General features: G+C 39.2%; 1 long non-coding RNA gene across 1 annotated transcript; it reads left to right on the plus strand.

Annotated features, from left to right (window-relative positions):
- The first annotated feature begins 9,064 nt into the window (after positions 1 to 9,064).
- On the plus strand, positions 9,065 to 20,387 carry LOC100351368 (uncharacterized). Its single transcript, XR_007916476.2, has 4 exons — positions 9,065 to 9,201; positions 10,634 to 10,724; positions 11,868 to 12,002; positions 17,958 to 20,387. It is a non-coding gene; the product is annotated as an uncharacterized lncRNA (long non-coding RNA).
- Positions 20,388 to 23,194: the final 2,807 nt, after the last annotated feature.

Raw genomic sequence — 23,194 nt, forward strand, 5'->3', positions numbered from 1 at the left:
GAAATAAGACATAGAAACAGGAGCTACTACATGAACACTTAGATGTGGAATGCATTGAAGTCAAACAACCAGAGAGGAGGATGGTGTTTGTCATGGGCTGGGAGCAAGGAAATGAGGAGATGTCAGTCAAACAATACATATTTACAGTTATGAGATAAAGTTTTGGACATCTAATATATACAGTACAGAAACCACAGTCGACGTACTATATTGTATACACGGGATCTGCTAAGATCAGGAGTCTTTTAAAAACACCATGAAAGTGATAGATTAATTAGCTTTATTGTGCTTATCCTTTTATAGTGTATTATAAGTATGAGGAGACTCCAGAAAGTTTGTGCAGAAATGCAATGAAGGTAATGTGAAATTTCAATGAATTTTTAAGTAACCTCATATCAAAACAAACACTGTGATATAATAATATATAATTTATGTTAGTTATACTGCAAAAAGCCTGGAAAATAAAACAAGCATAGATTCCTATCCTTAAAATATAAATCAAAATTAAGGAAATTAGGTTTATGTTTTGGGGGCCTCAGAGTTTTCAGGGGAAGAAATAATTTTTTAAAAAATTCATAAACTTCACTAGCCTAAAATTTCAAAAGTTTTGTATCCTGAAATGTTAAAGACAGTAGGAAGCCTGTCTAGAGAATATGTAAGACAATATCCAAGTAACAAATTACATGGTTACCCTGCCCTGATCAAACTCACTGCTCAGAAATAGAAAATGAAAGGGTGTGCATTTGACGGAAACCGGTAAATGAAAATTGAAATGAGAATTATAAACTAGTACATGCTATACTGCCATCAACATGCGTACACTCCACTGTGTATATACATAGTTGTATACTGTAGGTAAGTGCAGAATTAGCCCATTTACACTATGGAACTGAAAATGCAGGGCCTGCTTCATGAGTATGTGACCAGTCCAGTTGTTTCTGTTCTAAACTCAGGAGAGCAGCCTCATGGTTGAAGATTAACACCCTGTTTGCTGCTGACATTCTTAGCAAATTAACTAGAATTTGTGTCTTTTAAGTAAAGTCAAACAGGTTGGTGGGGTAAGTACTTGGAACCAAGGCTCAGGCAAAGTGGGATCTCACCCAGCTTCACTGGGACAGGTTGTGGCCACTGTACTCAGTATCCTGGTCCAGAAAAGCCTTCCCTTTCCCAAGCTTGTCTGGTGACCACTGTGGCCCTTGGCTCAAAATGATAGTTGGGTGTGAGCACATGTTTGGAGATTACGTGTTGGGGGGGAGCACCATGGAAGTTTCTCACCTAAACTCAATCTGAATTCCTAGGGTTTCCATATTTAAATGCTTAAAAAGTTTTAAACAAGCCAACATGCCATTCTACACTTTCATCAGTGAACAGATCAACCAAAGAAACAACAGAGCTAATCTACATTACTGACCAACCAAATGGACCTAATCGATGCTCACAGAACATGTCATCTCAAAGCTGAAGAACCCACATTTTTTTATCAGTGCATGAAACTTTCTCTAGGATAGACCATACCATAGGCCATAAAACAATCTCTCATAAATCAGAGAGGAAAATTGAGATGTTACAATGGACATCCTGTAGCTGTCAGGAATTAGCACAAGCATTCATACGCCAACAAATCAGAAAATCTAGACAAAATGGATAGATTTCTGGAAACTTAAAATGTACCAAATTTGAGTCATAAATATATAGAAAATCTAAGTGACCCAATAACCAAGACAGAGATTCAATCAGTAATAATGACCCTCCCCCCCCCAAAAAAAAAAAGCCAACAAAGAAAAGATGACTGCACTGCTGAATTCTACCAAAAAGAACTAATCCCATATCTCTTTAACTACTTCAAACAACTGCAATGGAGGGAATCCTCTCAAACTTCTTCTATGAGGTCAGCATCACATTAATTCCAAAACCAGAAAATGATACAACAAAGAATCATAGACCAATATCCCTGATGAACAGACACCAAAATCCTCAACAAAATTCTAGCTAACTGAATCCAAGAACACATCCTAAAGAGCATTCACCCCGACCAAATGGGATTTATCCCTGGTATGCAGGGATCACTCAAAATATGCAAATAATGAAGTGTAATATATCACATTAACAAATTGAAGAAAAAACCATACTATTATCACAACAGATGCAAAGCAAGAATTTGATAATATACAGCATTCTTTCATGATTAAGAAAACTAAAGCAAATTAGATATACAAGAAATATAATTCAACACAATCAAGGCAATATAAGACAAACCCACATTCAGCATCATATTGAATGGGGAAAAGCTGGAAGCATTTCTAATAAGATTCAATATAGTCTGTAAGCTCTAGCCAGAAACATTAGGCAATAAAAAAAGGAAATCAAAGGGATACAAATTAGAAAGGAGGAAATCAAATTATTCCTGCAGATGATATGATCCTATATACAGGGGAACCAAAAAACCAGCAAGATTATTGGAACTCATAAGAGAGTTTGGCAAAGTTGCAGGATACAAAACCAACACACAAAAAGCAATAACTTTTGTATACACAAAAAATCCCATGGCTGATAAAGAACTTGTAAGAACAGTTCCTTTGACAATAGCTATAAAAATATTTAAATAGCTTGGGATAACCAAGAATGTGAACGATCTATACATAAAAACGTGGAACATGAAGGAAAGATATAGAAGACCCCACCCCAAATGGAAATATCTTTATGTTCATGGATTGGAAGAATTACTATAATCAAAATGTCTGCCCTGTCCAAAGCAATTAAGATTCAATGTGATTCCAATCAAAATACCAAAGACATTCTTCTTAGATCTGGAATAAATGGTCCTAAAATCCATATGGAATCACAAGAGACTGCAAATTGCTAAAGCAATACTAAACAACAACAACAAAATAAACCTGAAGGCATCAGAAAACCATTTTCAGTACATATTACATGATACTTACAATCAAAACAGCCTGGTACTTGCCCAAGAATAGATATCTAGACAAATGGAACAGATTAGAGTCCCCAGAAGTTTTTATCCATAACATCTACAACCAATAACCTTTGACAAATGAGATAAAATCACTATCTGAAGAAAGGACAGTATCTTCAACAAATGATTCTAGAAAAAGTGGATTGCTGCATGCAGAAGTATGAAACCAGACCCATCATACCATACACCTGTTATAAACATCCACTCACAATGGATCAGAGATCTAAAACTAAGACTGGAAATCATCAAATTATTCGAGGGATAAATAAGGGAGACTGTAAGACATTGGCCAAGGCAAAAACATCTTGGAAAAGATCTCAGAAACACAGGCAATAAAGGCAAAAAAGGACAAATGGGTTTATATCAAGCTAAGAAGTTTCTGCACTGCAATGGAAATACTCAACAAAGTAAAGAGGTAACCTACAGAATGGTAGACAATATTTGCAAACTATACACCTGATAAAGGATTAATATTGAGCTCAAGAAAACCAACAATAAGACAAGCAATCCAGTTAAGAAATGGGCTAAGGATAGGAACAGGCATGTTTCAAAGGATGAGATACAAATGGCCAATAGATGAAAAAATGCTCAAGATCACTGGCCATGAGGGAAATACAAATAAAAAACCACAATGAGGTTTCACCTCACCCCAATTAGAATTGCTATGATAAAAATATCAAAAAAATGCTGGTGAGGATGTAGGGGAAAAGGCACCCTAATATTCTGTTGGCGGAAATGTAAAGTAGTACAATCATCATGGAAGACAGTATGGAGATTCCTCAGAAATCTGAAAACAGACCTACCATATGACCCAGCCATCCCACTCCTGGGAATTAACCCAAAAGAAATGAAATCAGCATATGAAAGATGCTGTAACCTGATGTTTATTGCAGCTCAACTAACAATAGGTAAGATAGAAAATCAACTCAAATATCCAACAACTGATGACTAGATATTGTGGTGTATATGCATGATAAAATACTACCTAGCCATAAAAAGAATGTAATCCAGTCTTTCACAATAAAATGGATGCAACTGCAGACCATTATGCTTACTGAAATTAGCCAGTCACGAAATGACAAATTTGTTTTCTCTGATTTGTGGTAACTAACATAAACCAAAGGAACATGATGTATATGAGCAAAACTGACATTCTGAGATTTGATTATTATTTATAGCCCTTGTCTATACTCTGGAGGAATGGTTTTTCTACTTACTACTTGTTGAATTCTTCATAATCACAAGCTTAACCCTCCACTAAATAAAGTAAATTTAAAGTATTCATGTAAAATTTAAAAGAAAAAAAGGAAGGAGGAGCAGGGTGGGAGTGAGGGAGAGAGGAGGGTATAGTGGGAAGTATCGTTATGTTCTTATAAGTGTGTATATGAAGTACATGAAATTTGTTCCCTTGATATAAATAAAATTTTTAAATGCTACATTATACAGAGAGAGAATGGGGAGGTAAAGAGAGAAATATCTCTTCCATCTGCAGTTTCATCCTCAAAATAGCCTCAGTAACCAGGGATGGGCCAGGCTGAAGCCAGCAGCCTGGAATTCCATTTGGGACTCCCATGTGGGTGTAAGTGGTCCAAGTTCGTGTGCCATCCTCTGCTGCCTTCAGAGTACATGCACAGGGGACTGGATTGCAAGTAGAGCAATTAGGACTTGAGCTGGCACTCATATGGGATGCCAGCATGGGCAGCATCTTAACCTGCTCTGTCTCAATGATAGTCCTTCAAAATTAAAACAAGCAAACAGAAGAAAGCAACAAGGTACAAACAAGAGACGCATGAGAAAAATAATAATGATACAAATAATATAAATAATAGTAAAAGAACAGTAATAACACAAAGCACTGTCCCATAAAATTCCTCAGAGTTCCACTGCAGTCTCATGGGGTCATACTGCTGTTAACTCCATGGCCCCATTGGGGACACTGAGGCATGGAGAATAAATTAGTCACTCAGTACAGGGCACAGTCTGGAGCCAACCCAGAACCTTCAGCTGCACATTCCAGCTCCACTATGAAACACAGGAAAATGGGGCCCACGTCAGGGTGCTCTGCTTGGAGAATCCAGAATGCAGGTGCATCCATACAGCATGTGTGTACCCACAGCAACTGGTGCTAACTGTGCAGAAGGTGCAAGGAACTTTTACTCCACATACTTCTGGGCCATTTGCATTGGTCACAATGAGGCCACAGCCATTTGATATTTAAGCCATTAAAAAAAAACCGGCCAGCGCCGTGGCTCAATAGGCTAATCCTCCGCCTTGCAGTGCCAGTACACTGGGTTCTAGTCCCGGTCGGGGTGCCAGATTATATCCCGGTTGCCTCTCTTCCAGGCCAGCTCTCTGCTATGGCCTGGGAGTACAGTGGAGGATGGCCCAGGTCCTTGGGCCCTGCACCTGCATGGGAGACCAGGAGAAGCACCTGGCTCCTGGCTTTGGATCAGTGCGATGTACCGGCTGCAGTTGCCATTGGGGGTGAACCAACAGCAAAAAGGAAGACCTTTTTCTCTGTCTCTCACTGTCCACTCTGCCTGTGGAAAAAAAAAAAGGGAAGACATTATCTACAAATAGTTCCAAAAGCATTTTCTAAAGAGCTACTATGAATAAATAAATTATTTTAGCAAGACCATGATGGGTAGAAGGGTAATGTAAAAATATCAATTGCAGGGCCAGCACTATGGCCCATCAGGTAAAACCACCACCTGCAGTGCTGGCACCCAACATGGGCACCAGCTCGAGTACTGGATGCTCCACTTCTGATCCTATTCTCTGCTATGGCCTGGGAAAGCAGTGGAAGATGGCCCAAGTTCTTGGGCCCCTGCACCTCCCTCTAACACCCAGAAGAAACTCCTGGTTCCTGTTTTCTGATTGGCTCAGCTGTGGCCACTGCAGCCATCTGGAGAGTGAACCTGGAAGACCTCTGGAAGACTCTATTTGTCTCTGTCTCTTTCCCTCTGCCTCTACCTTTAGCTCTGCCTTTCAAATAAATAAAATATCTAAAAAAACAATTACTTATTAGAAAATCAATTGTATACTACCATCAGTGCACAGGTAGATACTGATATAAAAATTAAAATAGCATAAAAAATGAAAACTCGTAACTCTATGAATAAAATAGAAAATATATTGGCTGAAGATTAAAATGCTGATGATGGAAACTAAAGAAGATCTAAGTAAATACACTGTGTATAGGATCGGAAGGTTGAATATTATTAAGATACCACATCTTGTAAAATGGTTCTATAGGTTTATGATAATCTAAATAAAAATTCCAGCAAGAAGTTTTTGAGAAAAAAACAAACCTGACTGTAATCAGGAAAACCCAAGACAATTGACTATCATGACGATGAAAAACAAGAAACTGGGTGAAATCACAATACTGCGTCTCAAGACTTACAAAGAACAGAAGATACACATTTCAATGGATTATGATTGTGAGTCCAAAAATAAGCCTCATGCCAAAATACATAAACACCAATTGTTAAAACTACAAAGAGAAATAAACGAATGCACTATTACACTCACAGACGTCAAGACATCTCTTTGGTTAGCAGATCAGCAGTTAGACAATCAGTAAGGATGTAGCTGAACAGAAAAGCACCTAAATCAACCATGTGCCAAACGGATCCTTAGAGGATGCTCTGTTCACAGCAACAGAACACGACACACTTCTCAGACCCACATGGCACATCCACTCTGACCATGTTTGTAGGTGTAGAGCAGACCTCAACTCCTAAGAAAGAGGTGCCACACAATGTAAGCTCTCAGATCACAATGCAACTACCTGAGAAGTCAGTACAAAAAAGATGGAAAATATCAAAAACTTGGAGAAAAATAAACAAACCTCAAAATAACACGTTTATAGATCTCAAATAAAAATATTTCAAACTAAATTGAAACTGTATCCTGCCAATTTATATTAATGGATGCATATTTTAGAAAAGAAGAACCAAGATCAGTGAGCTACGCTTTCACCCTAGGAAGTCAGAGGAAGAAAAGCAACTTAACCACTTAAAGCAAGGTGAAGAAAACAAATCATGAAAGTTAGAAGTACTAGTTAGTGGGACTGAAAAAAGTACAACTGTAGAAAAAGATCAACAAAACTAAAATTTGGTTCTTTGAAAACATCAACAAAATTCGTGAACTTCTTATCAGGACCAGCCAAGAAAAAAAGGTGCAAATTACCAATATTATTAATGAAACGGTGACACCATGACCCCATGATCAAGATAATGTAAAGGAATAGTATGAACAACTCTGTGACCAAAAATTTCCTAAGATAAATGAACTGTGTGAATTCCTTGAAAAGTAGAATATGCCAATATTCTCACAAAGAGAAACAAAAAACTTGAATGCTTCCATAATTACTAAATGTTATAATTTATAATAACTATAGAAACATAATTATAAAGTATAATGAAAATTATTAAATATATATTAGTGATTAAATTCACATATCCTGTTTTTGCTCAGCTAAAAAGAAACCTTAGGCAGAAAAGTACTTACAGGGACCTGCCTTGTGGCATGGCAGGTTATGACACTGCCTGGAACAATGTCATTCCATATAGACGCCAACTGGATTCCTGCCTGTTATACATTTTTTTTTAAAGATTTATATATTCATTTAAAAAGTAGAGTTACAGAGAGCCAGAGGGAAAGAGAAAAGTCTTCCATCCGCAGGTCCACTCCCTAAATGGATGCAACAGCCAGAGCTAAGCTGATTTGAAACCAGGAGCCAGGAGCTTCCTCCAGGACTCGTACACAGGTGCAGGGGCCCAAAAGGACTTGGGCCAGCTTCTACTGCTTTGCCAGGCCCTAGCAGAGAGCTGGAACGGAAGTGGAGCAGCTGGGACTTGAACCGACACCCATAAGGGATGCCGGTACTGGAGGCGGCGGCTTCATCTGCTCCGAACCCCCCTCCTTCCCCTTTGTTCCACTTGTGATCCAGTTGTCTGCTAACATGCCAGGGAAAGCAGAGGAAGCGGCCCAAGGGCTTGGGGACGTGAACTCACACTGGAGTACTGGATAAAGTCCCTGGCTTCTGCTTTGGCCTGGCCCAGCTCTGGCCATTGTAGCCACCTGTGGAGTGAACTCATACATTGAAGATCTCTCCCGCACCGCCTCATGTATAACTCTGCCTTTCAAACCAAATTTAACAGAGAAAGAAAGAAAGAAAAAAAAAAAAGAACTAGTACTATTCAGTGTCAGAAGCCTGGGCAGGCTGGAACAGAGCACAGAGCGATTCTTGGGGTTTGTCTTATGTTTCTGCTTTCCCCTCCGTGTGTGCAGTCTGTGAAAATTCACCAGATTGTGTGCAAATTAATTCAAACGCTCAGTGACCATTTTCCTGCACACACACCTTACACTTCCGAACAACCCGGATAAGGGAGGCCGTCAAGGCCTCTTCTCACTGACGCTGCCAAGGCTACTTCCGGCCAGGGACCAAAAACCCCAAAACGGAACCGGGGCTGCGGGATAAGTTCCTCTCCCAACCTCCCGTCCCCCCCCCCACCCCCCGCCACCCACCTGGACTCCTGTCACTTTCCGCTCCCCCACGCGCGTTTCTTCCCCTCCCTTCCTCGCCTCCCCACCTTCCCGCCCCCTTTTCGTTCTCCCCCTTGGCCCCCTCTCTCCTCCTCCCGTCCCCGCGCCCCCTCACACACACACACACCCTCCCCGCTTTGTGCACCCGGGGCCCCGCCTACCTTGTGACAGGATCGCCACTGCACTGAACACCGGCAGAGAGAACGTTTCTGCTCCTTAGGGACAGAAGTTGAATCCTGAGGTGTAGACTTCCACAGGGGCCAAAGAAGAGGACCGCGTCCAGAAATTTCCACAAGCCCAAGGGAACAAAACCGCCGCCTCCCGCCGCAGCCTCTCCTGATCCCGGCCTGACCCTGGGGGCGCTGGGTCTCCCCCAGGCTTGGCCTGCAGCGTCGGACAGCAGCATGGAGGACAGCTCCTCAGGGCTTGCGCAGGCTCTGGGCAGGTGAGAACGCGGCGCGGACTCCCACCTGAGCACCGCGGGGCAGAAGAGGCCGCCCGTGCGGTTGCACTTCCGGGTCACAGCGCTGGCGCAGGCGCACTCCTCATGGGTGGCCGCCATGGCGCCGCTGGACGCATATGCACGTTGCCTCATCCAGCATCGATGCTGCAGGGCCGCTTCCAGTCCTGCATCTCCAGGCTGTGACTCAGGGACGCAGCCACTGTTAGCCCAGGTACTCTGGACCCTTCCCCCTTATGTTGTGGGAATCCTGACTGGAGCTCCTGCTTCCTGGCTTCTGCCTGGCTCAGGCTAGCCATCGAATCCGTTTGGGCAGAGAAGCAGTGCACGGGGCATCTTGAGCATTCTTCCTCTCTCTGAATCTAGGGGTTCACCCAACAGGTGGCTACAAAGGCCGGGGCTGGGCCAGGCCGAAGCAGAAGCCAGGAACTTTATTCAATACTCCATTGTGGGTTCAGGGGCCTAAGTCCTTGGGCTGACTCCCTCTGCTTTCCCAGGCATGAGCTTCAGACTGGCCCAATTCTGTCTGTGGCAGGAATTCCTAAGGCAAACCATGCACACAAGATTTCTTTATCTGTCTTTGTTTCTTTGTCTTTCAAATAAAATAAAAACAATAAATCTGTCAGAAAATATTTCAAAGAAAAAGGAAAAGTGACTGGGATTGAGACAGGTGAATGTTTAAATGTGCTCTTCATTTCATAATCTTGCCTTCTCAGGTCCTAGAAAAGTTATTCATTAGTATCCAGGAATTTATTAATAGGAAAGATAAGCAGTTTTCTTGGAAATTATAGATGCTTGTTTTTTCATAAATCACTACCTCAATAAGGAATGCCAGCTGGGGTTCAAGACCAACTGGACACTTGCTGTTTTTTTTTTTTTTTTTTACATGTTTGTTTGTTTTCACACTCTTGAAAGGCAGAGTGACAGAAAATGTGAGAACAAGGCAGAAAAAAATCAGAGAGAGAAGGAGAGAGGGAGAAAGAGAAACTTCGGTTCAATGATTCACTCTCCAAAGTCCCACAATAGCCAGAATTGGGCCAAAGTACAGTCAGGATCTTAGAAAATCCACCTGGGTGTTCTTTGGGGGCAGCAGAAGTCAAAGCACCTGGGCCATTAGCCCTAGACTCCTGGGATTAATTAGTGGGAAGCTGGATTAGAAGCAGAGGTGGAGCTTGATCCCAGGTAGTCCAACATGGTGTCCCAAGCACTTGGTTAATTTGCTGTATCACTATGTCTGCCCCAAACTCTTGTTATTTTCAACCTTTAGGCAGATACTAGATAACTGTAGTGTGTGTATTTATTTTAACAATAACAAACTGAATATGAACCAGTCTTGTTCTAGATGTCTCTTCTTGGTGTCTTGAATTTTCTTTTTGATTATAAATAAAATAATTCTTTAATAAAGTAAGAAGGCACCCCTAATGTGGAGCAGTTCCAAAAACAACAGATCACGAAGTTGGTCTATGAATTTCCTCAGAGGAATATACACACAAAATGGATTTTACTCTGGTTAATTCTTCAGTTGCAGATGGAGTAGGTGCTGTCCGTGCTTTCTTAAAAAAAAAAAAAAAGACGTATTAACAAACCTCAGATGTTGTTTCTAGCAACTCCATCATTATCATAGGGTTCTTTCTGTGTCCAACCAGGAATATTTCCAGTGGTCTCATGTTCCTGACTTTGACTGTGGGTTGAACTGCTCAGCTGAAACTTCTGAGAAGTCAATGGCTGGAATTTCAGGTAGTTGCCACAACTTAATAGCACCATCACTCTAGATACTTTCAAAATTCAATCCTAGCTCTATGAGCATTTGATCCAATTTCCTAGAGAAAGAATATGCTGATCTCATAAACTTTTACTATATATAATTTATTGTTTTATCCTGAGACCCTCTTGGTTGTCTCTTTTTCTAATGATCATTTAGTTCCCTTTATTTAAGAGATCTCACTGGTCTAGAAATCCACAGTTCTCCCTTCAGTTTCAATAGCTGGGAGACAATTATATTTGTCATCACAAAATCATGCTACATTATGGGAGTGTTATTTAATAACATATCTGACATACTAATTCTTTTGTAAATACTGGTTAATTTTAATTTGACTACTTCATAATAACATCAAAGGAGGCACCTTGAATATTTCCAAGTCCATTTTAGGCAAGCTCCTTCTGGAAAATTTTCATGCTGTTAGCTAATCTCATCCCTAGTGATTTAATTATTAACAAAAAAGTATTATTTTTCTTAGATTTGCCTATTTCACCTTTTTCTGTAGTTCTCAGTGCCAGTTCTTACAATAAATCTACTGGGAGGCATAAAGTCTTATGTAGAATGAACTCAAGTACAGCATGGGGTACTTTTGCATGTTTGACTTTTAAAAATGAGAAAATAATTCATAAAATATATAGATAACATCCAATTCCATTTTACCACTTCTTTTATGTACCTGATTTAAATCCTTCATACTGCAGAGAAATAGATTAAGGTTATTCCAGCAAATATTATTTCCAGATATTTTTATAGTCTCATTATATTTTCAAAATAATTCCTGTACAAATGGCATGTTATAATTTTAGCTTCATTGCTTAACAAAAGTATTATGTGTAATGAATAAAAATAAACTAAAAAGTATGTTGGACCTAAAACATGAAATGTGAAGCTTACAAAATGTCTCAGTAATGAGTTCTAAAAAATTTTATAAGACAAGCACATGGTCAGATGATATTTGAAACAGTTATAGATTGCTGCTGTTGTCTATATATATATATCTGCCTCCTCTGAAACTGTTGTTGAAATTTAATCCCCATTATGAGATATTAAGAAATTGCACCAAGGTGGGACCTTCCGATGACTGGGTTAACCTATGCATATGAACGTTGGGTTAACAGATTATCTTGAGAACAGACTAGCGACAGAAGCTCCATAGTGACTGGTGCCCTCCACCTGCAAGATGATGTCTCCACCAGCAAGAAAGTCATCACCAGATGTGGCCTCTCAAACCTGGACCACTGTCACAAGTCAGGGTAAGTCTTTTTGCTGTGTACTTTGCCCAGTCTGTTGTATTGTGTTGTTAGCAACAGAAAATGCACTAAGACAAATGCCAATTCTGTTCATTTCATTCCCAATTTCCATATTATAAATCTGTTATTTTCTTATTTGGGCTGATGAGATATGAGTCTGGCATTGTCCAAGTCTGTGGGGGTGGTTTTATGAACCCAAATTCCAAATTTATAATTTATGATTGAAAACCAAATTCCAGGCTGGTCTTGTTGGGCAGTGGGTAAATCCACCACCTGTGGCATCCCATATAAGTGCTAGTTTGTGTCCCAGCTGTACCACTTCTGATATAGCTCCTATTAATGGCCTGGAAATATCAGTGGAAAATGGCCCAAGTATTTGGGCCCTTTCCACCCAAGTGGGAGGCCTAGATGAAGTTCATGGCTCCTGGCTTTGGCCTGGCCCAGACCTGTCCATTGTGACCATATGGGGAGTGAATCAGCAGATGAGATCTCTCTCTCTCTCTCACTCTCACTCTCATTCCAATTTTCAAAATAAATAAATCTTTAAAAAAGGAGAAACAGAATTCCACCTCCAACAGGAAAATAAAATATAATAAAAACATAACATGCAGAAGATAATATCAGATACAATGGGTCAGCACCTGATACCTACTACTGCTACCATCGTTCTGTAAGGAAGAGAGAGAATGGAATGAAACAAAAATGATACAAGTAAATGGCATGAACCTGAGTTTTTCTTACTCATCTATGCCAAATACAAACTTGGGATTCTAGGATCTTAAAATAAGTTTCAGAAATGACACGAAATCATTGCTTGTGTTGGAATTTAGGCACTGTTCCTTTGGTACTTTGAACATAATACCTCTCATGACAATTTACATTATAAATAACTGGGGAGGGAGAAGTGATTGTGTGGATAGTTAGGAAAAGATTGGTTTTAGTGATAGGTAAAAAAAGCAAGGTAAGCAAAGTGAGCATTTGAATCTGTCCTACAACCAAAAAGATGCCTGTAACACAGCTTCAACTACCAGACAATCTGTGACATGGAAGGGGGCTTTTTCTGGGTCAAGGAGAGAGGCCATGGTTGAAAAATGACAATTGGAAAATAGAACAACTCCATAGATGTAAATATGGAAAAGAATAAATCAATTTCTTTGACATTACGTGAAATATTACTTGCGATAATTTTGCTGCAATTATTCAGAGTGAGGTGAAAATCAATCTATAAATAAAGAAAATATATCAATGACCTACAAACAGAAATCATTACTCCTGATAAAGGCTTTTTCAATATAATTTAGTAGCAGACTAAATATCTCGATATAGGAAGTTCCTACATAGCTTCTTTATCTTTCATCATTGAAATTGCCAATATTTTAGAGTCAAGTGCCTTTTATTTAATTATCTTTTTTGGACAGGCAGAGTTAGAGAGAGAGAGAGAGAGAGAGAGAGAAAGGTCTTCCTTTTCCATTGGTTCACCCCCCAACTGGCCACTACTGCCGGTGCACTGCGCCAATCCGAAGCCAGGAGCCAGGTGCTTCCTCCTGGTCTCCTATGTGAGTGCAGTGCCCAAGCACTTGGGCCATGCTGCACTGCCTTCCCGGGCCACAGCAAATAGCTGGACTGGAAGAGGAGCAATCAGGACAGAATCTGGCACACCAACTAGGACTAGAACCCAGGGTGCCTGCGCCACAGGCAGAGGATTAGCCTAGTGAGCCGCAGTGCAAGCCTATTTACATATCTTTAGATAATAATTGTTTTAGAAAAATATTGTTATCAGTTTCAAACTGCTTAAGATAAAAGTTTGGATGATTGCTTACAGCTGGAACAAAATCTCTCTTTATAAGGAAAAATCACCTTCTCAATCCTTGAAAACCAAAATGTTTTCTTTTTCATTAGTATTTCAGTGTGCTTGTCAGTAATTATCTTTTCCAAACATATCAGATTCAACTTTGTCTTTAGAGCTGCTTACTCACATATTTCACATTTTTTACTTGGATTTTCCAAAAAAGAAATCCTGACTCCTAAACCTTAATTGTGGAGAAGTCTGAGAGCTGTTATTTTTATGTTTAACTGTGCACAGGCTCATGGAATATGTGAAATAAAGCAAGCTCCCACATGCAGGGTGCTGTACAGGTCCCCAGATGGCCTTGGGTTGACACCAGTTCTTCATTTCTCACTTCAGCTTTCAAGAATAACCATTAATTTTGCTGAGAAAAAAGGAGATGGGGGAGGAAACTGGGACCATAGCTGCCTGCTTCTGTCCCAGTTCCCTTACAAACAGGTTGTCCTTCAACACTTCAAGTGCATGCTCACGTGGTCCTGGGGTTCTGGAGCTCTCAGGTGGGAAATACGCAGTGGAGGTCCTGTCATTCCCAGACAGCTGTCCTGAACCTCACTGGCCGGGCTTGCTCTCTGCCCTAGGTGCCTGTTGCCCCTTGCTGTTTATCCGTGAGTACTCCATCTGCTTTATGCAACTTGTGTGCATGAGATTTCTGTGCCAAAAGGCTCAGACATTGGTAACCAATGCACAGTGAGCCTGTCTTACACAAAGTCTGTTTTTTTTTTTTTTTTTTTTTTTGAAAGATGTACATAGGGAAGCATAGCCCTGGAGAGCCTGATCATCTATGTGGACCCTGAGTGATCAGAAACATGAATTTCCCATTCTGCCAGTCCACTCTTTAGCCCTTCAGGATTTTCAAGTTGAGGTGTGCTTAACAACTTTACCAGATTCATCTAAGCACATGACATTGAACACAGGTATCTTGAAAGAATATGCCTAAAACATGTGGCTTACTTTGTGCCTGTGCACAGCACACACCAAGTCAGTTGTCCACAATCACAGTTTACATGTCTCTTAAATGATGCATTTAAGGTTGGAGAATTCTGGTTTAATTTAATTTATTTGAAAGGCAAAGAGATAGATGGGGGTGGGGGTAGTGAAGAGAAAGCTCCCATTATCTAGTTTACTCCCAGTGCTGGCAAAGGTCTGGATGAGCCAGGACCAAAGCCACAGGCAAGAAGTAAATCCAGGTCTCCCACACAGATGAAAGGAACCCAACTACTTGAGCTGTTACCTGGTGCTATCAGGGTCTGCTTTGGTAAATGGCTGGAATCAGCTATCAAATCCTGACTGGCAGATATGGAACTCTGGCACATAAACTGGCATTTCAATCCATGAGGGCAAATGCCCTCTCCAGGAAGGTTATTGTGAAGGAATCCAGGGGAGGATTTCATTTTTACTTTACATTATTTTGTTTAATAGCTTTTGACTATGACATTAATTTTGAAATTAAATCAAAGTAAACAAGAAAATGGAACAGTGTTTCTTGGAGCTATTTATGCTATATTCCTTGAAACTAGGAAGAGACAATTATTTTCCAATTCTTCATGCATAAGTTAATGACTTCAATTTATGCAAGTTCACCATTTATACTCAAACCAAAAGTTTGATGGTTATGCTGTATAACAAACAGCCGGTATAGAAGATTTACAGTCACATTTGTGGACTTGATTATTATTTTTTATTTTTATTTTTATTTTTATTTTTATTTTTATTTTTATTTTTATTTAATTTTTGACAGAGTGGACAGTGAGAGAGAGAAACAAAGAGAAAGGTCTTCCTTTTCCATTGGTTCACCCTCCAATGGCTGGCGCTCTGCTCTGATCCGAAGCCAGGAGCCAGGTGCCTCTCCTGGTCTCCCATGTGGATGCAGGGCCCAAGGACCTGGGCCATCCTCCACTGCACTCCTGGACCACAGCAGAGAGCTGGACATGAAGAGGGGCAACTGGGACAGAATCCGGCACCCCGACAGGGACTAGAACCCGGGGTGCCAGTGCTGCAGGTGAAGGATTAGCCTATTGAGCCACGGTGCCGGCAAGATTATTATTTTTTAAAAAATTAATTTGACCAACAACAGATGCTGGCGAGGATGTGGGGAAAAAGGGACACTAACCCACTGTTGGTGGGAATGCAAACTGGTCAAGCCACTATGGAAGTCAGTCTGGAGATTCCTCAGAAACCTGAAGATAACCCTACCATTCGACCCAGCCATCCCACTCCTTGGAATTTACCCAAAGGAGTTTAAATTGGCTAACAAAAAAGCGGTCTGCACCCTAATGTTTATTGCAGCTCAATTCACAATAGCTAAGACCTGGAACCAACCTAAATGCCCATCAACGGTAGACTGGATAAAGAAATTATGGGATATGTGCTCTTTAGAATACTATACCGCAGTAAGAAACAATGAAATCCAGTCATTTGCAACAAAATGGAGGAATCTGGAACACATCATGCTGAGTGAAATAAGCCAATCCCAAAGGGACAAATACCATATGTTCTCCCTGATCGGTGACAACTGACTGAACACCAAAAAGGAAACCTGTTGAAGTAAAATGGACACTATGGGAAATGGTGACTTGATCAGCATAGCCCTGACTGTTAATGAACAACTTAATACATTATCCCTCTTAGTAGTTTTTTTGTCTGTTCTACTTAATATGACTGGTTTAATTCTGAAATTAATACACAGTTATTCTTAAGTGTTGAAAATTAACTGAAATGTGATCCCTGTTAAACATAAGAGTGGGAATAAGAGAGGGAAGAGATGTACAATTTGGGACATGCTCAAGCTGACTTGCCCCAAATGGTAGAGTTAGAAACATACCAGGGGATTCCAATTCAATCCCATCAAGGTGGCATGTACCAATGCCATCTCACTATTGCAAGTGATCAATTTCAGTTCACAATTGATCATAATGAAAGGACTAAGAGTCAAAGGGAGCACATAAACAAGTCTAGTACCTGCTAACACTAACCGATAGAATAAATAAAGGGGAGAGTGATCCAACATGGGAAGTGAGATACTCAGCAGACTCATAGAATGGCGGATGTCCTAAATAGCACTCTGGCCTCAGAATCAGCCCTAAAGGCATTTGGATCTGGCTGGAAAGCCCATGAGAGTATTTCAGGTATGGAAAGCCAAGACACTCTGGCAAAAGATCTCTGTGAGTGAGATCCCAGTGGAAAGAACAGGTCTTCAAAGAAGGAGGTACCTTTCTCTGAAGGGAGGAGAGAACCTCCACTTTGACTATGACCTTGTCTAAACAAGATAAGAATCGGAGAACTCAGAGGGCTTCCATAGCTTTGGAAACTCATGACTGGTGCATAGGGAGATTACTGATGCCATAGACAGGAGTGTCAATTTGTAAAGTCAACAACAGGAGTCACTGTGCACTTACTCCTCATGTAGGATCTCTGTCCTTAATGTGCTGTGCATTGAGATTTAATGCTATAACGAGTACTCAAACAGTATATTTCACTTTGTGTTTCTATGGGGGTGCAAACTGTTGAAATCTTTACTTAATGCATACTAAACTGATCCTCTGTAAAAAAAAAAAAAAAAAGAAATTATCAACTCCCAACTTGACTCTCACTGGGATTAAACATGACAATAGGTCTGATCTGATTTCATCATCATTTAAAAAAATCATCTATTATTTTTCACTTTATGTTTCTGTGTGGGAGCAAACTGTTGAAATCCTTACTTAATGTACACTAAGCTGATCTTCTGTATATTAAGATAATCGAAAATGAATCTTGATGTGAATGGAAGGGGAGAGGGAGTGGGAAAGGGGAGGGTTGTGGGTGGGAGGGACGGTATGGGGGGGAAGCCATTGTAATCCATAAATCGTACTTTGGAAATTTATATTCATTAAATAAAAGTTAAAAAAAAGAAATAAATATTTACTTACCAGAAAAAAAATTAATTTGAGTGAAAGATAAAGAGAGAGAATAAAAAACAGAGACTGACAGCAGAAAATTCACTGGTTTACTCCCCAAATTCTGGCAATGGCCAAGACTGGCCTAGCCACAAGCTGGGAGTTGAGAACTCTGTCCAGTTCTCCCTCATGAGTGGCCTGAATCCGGTCACTTGAACCATTGCCGTTGACTTGCAGGTCTGCATTATCAGGAAGTTGGAATCAGGAGCTGGAGTTGGAAATTGAACCTGGGCACTACTATGTAAGTCACGGGGGTCTTAACCATAAGGTAAAGGGTTACTCAGTTTTACAAACTTTCTCCCTAATATCTCTGAAGTTTTCTTAGGATTAGTCCATAACATGTACAACTTCTACCTCTCTAAGGACTTCATTTACATTTTTGCAGTTCACCAAAGTTTAGTTTACATCCAAACTTTCTTGGTTTGCATTGTAATGTGGTTTACTGAATTTATACAGTGGTAGATCCAGCATTGTAACTGAGGTATACATGTTCATCATTCCAAATGTTTTCTGTGTCACTTTACGATTAGCTCCATCACCTATTCCCATCACTAATCAAATCAGGGCTGGGCAATCACTGTCTAGGTTTCAGTTTCTGTATTTTTCCTCTTCTAGAATGTCCTGTGACTACACACTGCATAAGCATTTATGTCCACATTGACTTAACTGTTATGGATATGTGGGCCTGATGTTGCATATGCCAGTGATTTGTTGTTTTATTTGAGTTAATACTCAAAGTATGCATAGGCCACAATATCTTTTAGTACAAATCCAATTTGTTGAGTATTTGGGCTGTTTTAAAGTTGAGGGTTGCTCTGAATGAAGCTTGTAAGTATATCACCAGCTGTTCTGTGAACTTATGTCTTCTCATTTCCTGAGTTAATAACCAGAAGTAGTATCTCAGGGTCTTAAGGTATGTATTAATTAATAAGACACTGCAAAGGCTTTTTCTATAATGATTGCATTGCTTAGCATTTCAGCCAGCAATTTATGATATTTCTGCAAGTTCTGAATCCATGAGATCATATTAATCTTTCTGTTTTTTAAAATAATAGCTATTATGGTAGTATGTCATGATACCTTATTGTGATTTTTTAAAATTTATTTATTTATTTGAAAGAGTTACACAGAGAGAGAAGGAGAGGAAAAGGTTGGGGGAGGTTTTCCATCCACTGGTTCACTCCCCAATTGGCTGCCACAGCCAAAGCTGCGCCAGTCTGAAGCCAGGAGCCATTAGCTTCCTCTGGGTCTCCCACTAGGGCACAGGGAGTGTGGACTTGGACCATCTTCCACTGCTTTCTCAGGCCACAGCAGAGAGCTGGATTGGAAATGGAGCAGCCATATGGGATGCTCACACTGCAGGTGGTGGCTACACCCTGCTATGCCACAACTGGCCCCCTTATTGGGATTTTAATTAAGATGTTCAACAGGTATTTATATTCTTAGTTGTAAATCTTATCTTCTTTGATGAGTTACCTATTCACTGAGATATCTAATTTTTAATTGGATGATCTCTATGTTATAAATGATTTCCATTTATTGCAGATAAAAGTTCATTACAAACGTGTAATTGGGAATTGCATTTCTGTAATTCTGTGACATGCCTCTCTTAATCATGTTCAAGATGAACAAAAGCATTGAATTTTGACAATTTCATTTATTAGTGTGTGTTTCATTATTGATTCATTGTTCATGGATTTTCTGTCATATTGAAAAATAAACTATTCTCTAACACAATTGTAAAATTATTTTTCTTTCTTATTACTTCCTAAGGAAACTTTATAGTGTTTGGCTTTCCATTTAGGTCTGTCATCCATTTAATATTGGATATTATATACAGTCAAGATATGAGGTGAAGTTACTTTTATGTTAATTTTAATTGAACTAGCACGATTTGTTGAGAAGACTTCAATTAATTTATTTTGAAGAATTAGTACTTTTAACTTTGTAAAAATTAGCTGAATATGTATTGTGAGTCTACATCTGAAGTCTATTAAGTAGTTTCTATTAAAGTAGTTTTATTAATCCACATGTCTATTTTTTGGCAGTTCTATACTAACTTGATTATTTTAGTTTTAAAAGTTTATTAAAAGATGGTAGGCTAATATAGATTCTCTATATAATGATACACAACTTTAAATCAGCTTATCAATGTCTTCAAAAACTCTGCTGTTGGGGCTGGAGCTTTGGCATACCTGGTTAAGCTCAGACTAAAATGTTAGCATCCCATATGGGCACCAGTTCAAGACCCATGTGTTCCACTTCCTATCTGCCTCACTGCTAAGGAATCTGGGAAAGCAGTAGAAGATGGCTCAATTACTAGGGCCCCAAAATCCACATGGGAAACCCTGAAGAAGCTCCTGGCTTAGGCCTAGCCCAGCCCCAGCCATTGCACCATTTCGGGAGTGAACCAGCAGATGGAAGACTCTTTGTCTCTGTCTCTGTCTCTCCTTCTCTCTGTATATTTGCTTTTTGAATAAACAAAATTTTTTAAAAACCTGCTGTTGTTTTGATTGTGATTGCACTGAATATAGATATTTATTGAGAAAATTGCTTCTTTAACAATGTAGATTTTCAGCCTATAAACACAGGACCAGTATTTGTCTATCTGGGTATACTTTAATTACTTTCGTTAATCTTTTGTAATTTGATACATATGATTATTTCAAATATTTTCTTTGTTTTCACAACTAAGTTTATTAGTGCTATCATCAATGTTATTTTTCTATCACTTTTAAATTGTTATTGCCAATATTTGGATATACACTAGATATTTATATTGATCTTTTATCCTGAAAGCTGAATCAATTGACTTATTAATATTTATTGTTGTTTTTTATTTGAGAGTTTGTTTTTCTACCATTATTTCACTGACTAGATTTTTCAATAGAATGATGAATAGCAATGGTGAAAATGAACATCATTGCTTTTTTTGAGATGTTAGTGGAGAAGAGTTTGATTTTCCACTAGAAAGTGAATATAAACAGGCTTCTCTAGATCACCTTTATCAAACTGCAAATATTTCCTTCCAATCCTAGTTTAGTGAATGCTTTTATAATGTCCATGTATTAAATTTTGTCGAGCTTTTGCCTGTATCTGTTGAGATAATAATTTTTTACATCTGTTGATAAGGTGGTTCACATCAATCAATTTTTAAATGTTGAATCAAGTTTTCTTTTTTGGAACAGATCCCATATTATCAAGATTATCTTTTCAATACACTGATGGATTTCATCTACTACAATTGATAAAGAATTTATATGTTCATATTTTTGAGAGATATTAGAGATAATTTTTTTTCTTTTCTTGTAATGACTCTGTCAAATATTGATATCAAGTGAATGCTGACCTCATAAAATGAGCTGGAAACTTTTCTGGTAGGTTTGTCAAGAATTAGTATTTTTTTAAGATATCCTGTAGAATCTACTAGCTATATTTGGCCTGAGAGTCTCTTTGTAAGAAGTATTGAATAATAAATTCAATTATTTAATATATACAGTACTACTAATTCTTCTTTGATAAGCTATTTCACATTCTCTTGTTTCATTTTTATCTAATTTGGTGAATTCATGGAGGTCAAATTAGTCAGTACCTGTAAGATCTCATGTGAAATCCTTTTCATTTATGATATTTGCAATTTGTTATTTTCTTTCATATGTATGTTTAAATAGTAGCTGGGTTTCACTGATACACATATTAAATCTTGATTTTTTTAAAGAAAAATATGGCTCATTGGCTTTTCTTTATTTTGTTCTATTTTTAATTTTGTTGACTGATTTATTTTAATTATTTTCTATCTTCTATTTAACTTTAGATATAATTTGCGCCTAATTTTCTATTTTCTTAAGGGGGAAGTTTACGTTATTGCTTTGAGACCACTGTTTCTTTATTTTTTATTTGAAAAACAGAGCATACAGGGAAAGGAAGAGAGAGAGAGAATCTTCCATCTGCTGGTTCACTCCCCAGATGGCCACCACAGCCAGGCAGATCTGTATCTGGGAGTCAGGAGTTTCTTCTGGGTCTCCCATATGGGTGCAGGGGCCCAAGCACTTGGGCCATCTTTCCCTGCTTTTCCAGCCACATCAGCAGGGAACTGGATTGGAAGTGGAGCATCCAGGACTCTAACCACCACCCATATGGGATACAGGTGTCTCAATTGTCTACTTTACCCAGTATGCCACAATGCCAGCCCCAATTCTTTCTTTTTTAATGTAAGCATTAATGGTATAAACTTCTGTGCTTATACTGCTGAGATTTTTTTTAAAGGAGATACATATTTTATCAGAATTTTTTTTAAAAAGTGTTTATTTGAAATAGAGTTGGAGAGAGAGGGAGAGAGAGGGAGAGGGAGAGGGAGAGAGAAGAGAAGAGGAGAGAAGAGGAGAGGAGAGGAGAAGAGGGGAGAGGAGAGGAAAGAGGAGAGAGGGAGGAGAGGAGAGAAGAAAGATCTTCCATTCACTGGTTCACTCCCCAAATAGCAGTAATGTTCAGGGTTGAGGCTGGTTGAAAGTAGGATTCTGAAACTCCATCCAGGTCTGTGGTGTGAGTACTAGGAGTCCAACCAGTTGGGCCATTTTCCATTGCTTTTCAACATGCATTAGTAAGGAGTTATGTCAGAAATGGAACAGCTGGAACTAGAATAAGTGCTCATATTGGATGCCTTGAGTTGCTGGCTTAACTGGATTTATGCCCCAACTCAAGCCCCTATTCTAGGATTTTATGTCACACTTCACTCTATACCAATTCTCTATGGATTTAAAGTCTTAAAATTAAGAAATTAAACAAGATGAGTGGTTTTCAAATCAGTGGTTTGTTGAATTAGCAAACTTAATATTTTCATTCACTCAATATTCTCTTTCATCACCCCCATGGTTGAGCCAAAGTGTCTTCATCAACATCTTAATCAACATCTTTAATACTGATATTGGTGCTTATTCTCATTGCCCATTTTCCATTGCTAACAACACAATAACACAGATTGAATAAATTCTAAAAAGAAAAAGTTTATTCTGGCTGACATTTGCAGCCCAACAGTAGGGGCCCAGTTGGGGACTGCTTTCCTGCTGGCAGAGTCCTGAGGCAGTGTAGGGCATCACCTAGGCAAAGGCAGGGGCATGGGAGAAACTCAGAAATGTCTTATCCAGAACCTCTAGAAAAATAATACTCTGATTCAAAGTATGAGAAAAATACTCTTATAAAGATATTAGAAAAAGAAAATCTGACACATTAATCCTTGACAGGATTCATGCATTAATCCATTCATGATGGCAGAGCTCTAATCACCTATTACAGGTTCCACTTCTGTTCTTGTAATATCTGGTAATGGAGATTACATTTCAAGATAAGCTTCAGGGGAGAGAAACCACATTTAAATCATAGCTATGAGAAATTCCAATTCTTCACTAGACTAGTAT

This window comes from Oryctolagus cuniculus, chromosome 19 (assembly GCF_964237555.1).
Source record: "Oryctolagus cuniculus chromosome 19, mOryCun1.1, whole genome shotgun sequence".
NCBI classification, from domain to species: Eukaryota; Metazoa; Chordata; class Mammalia; order Lagomorpha; family Leporidae; genus Oryctolagus; species Oryctolagus cuniculus.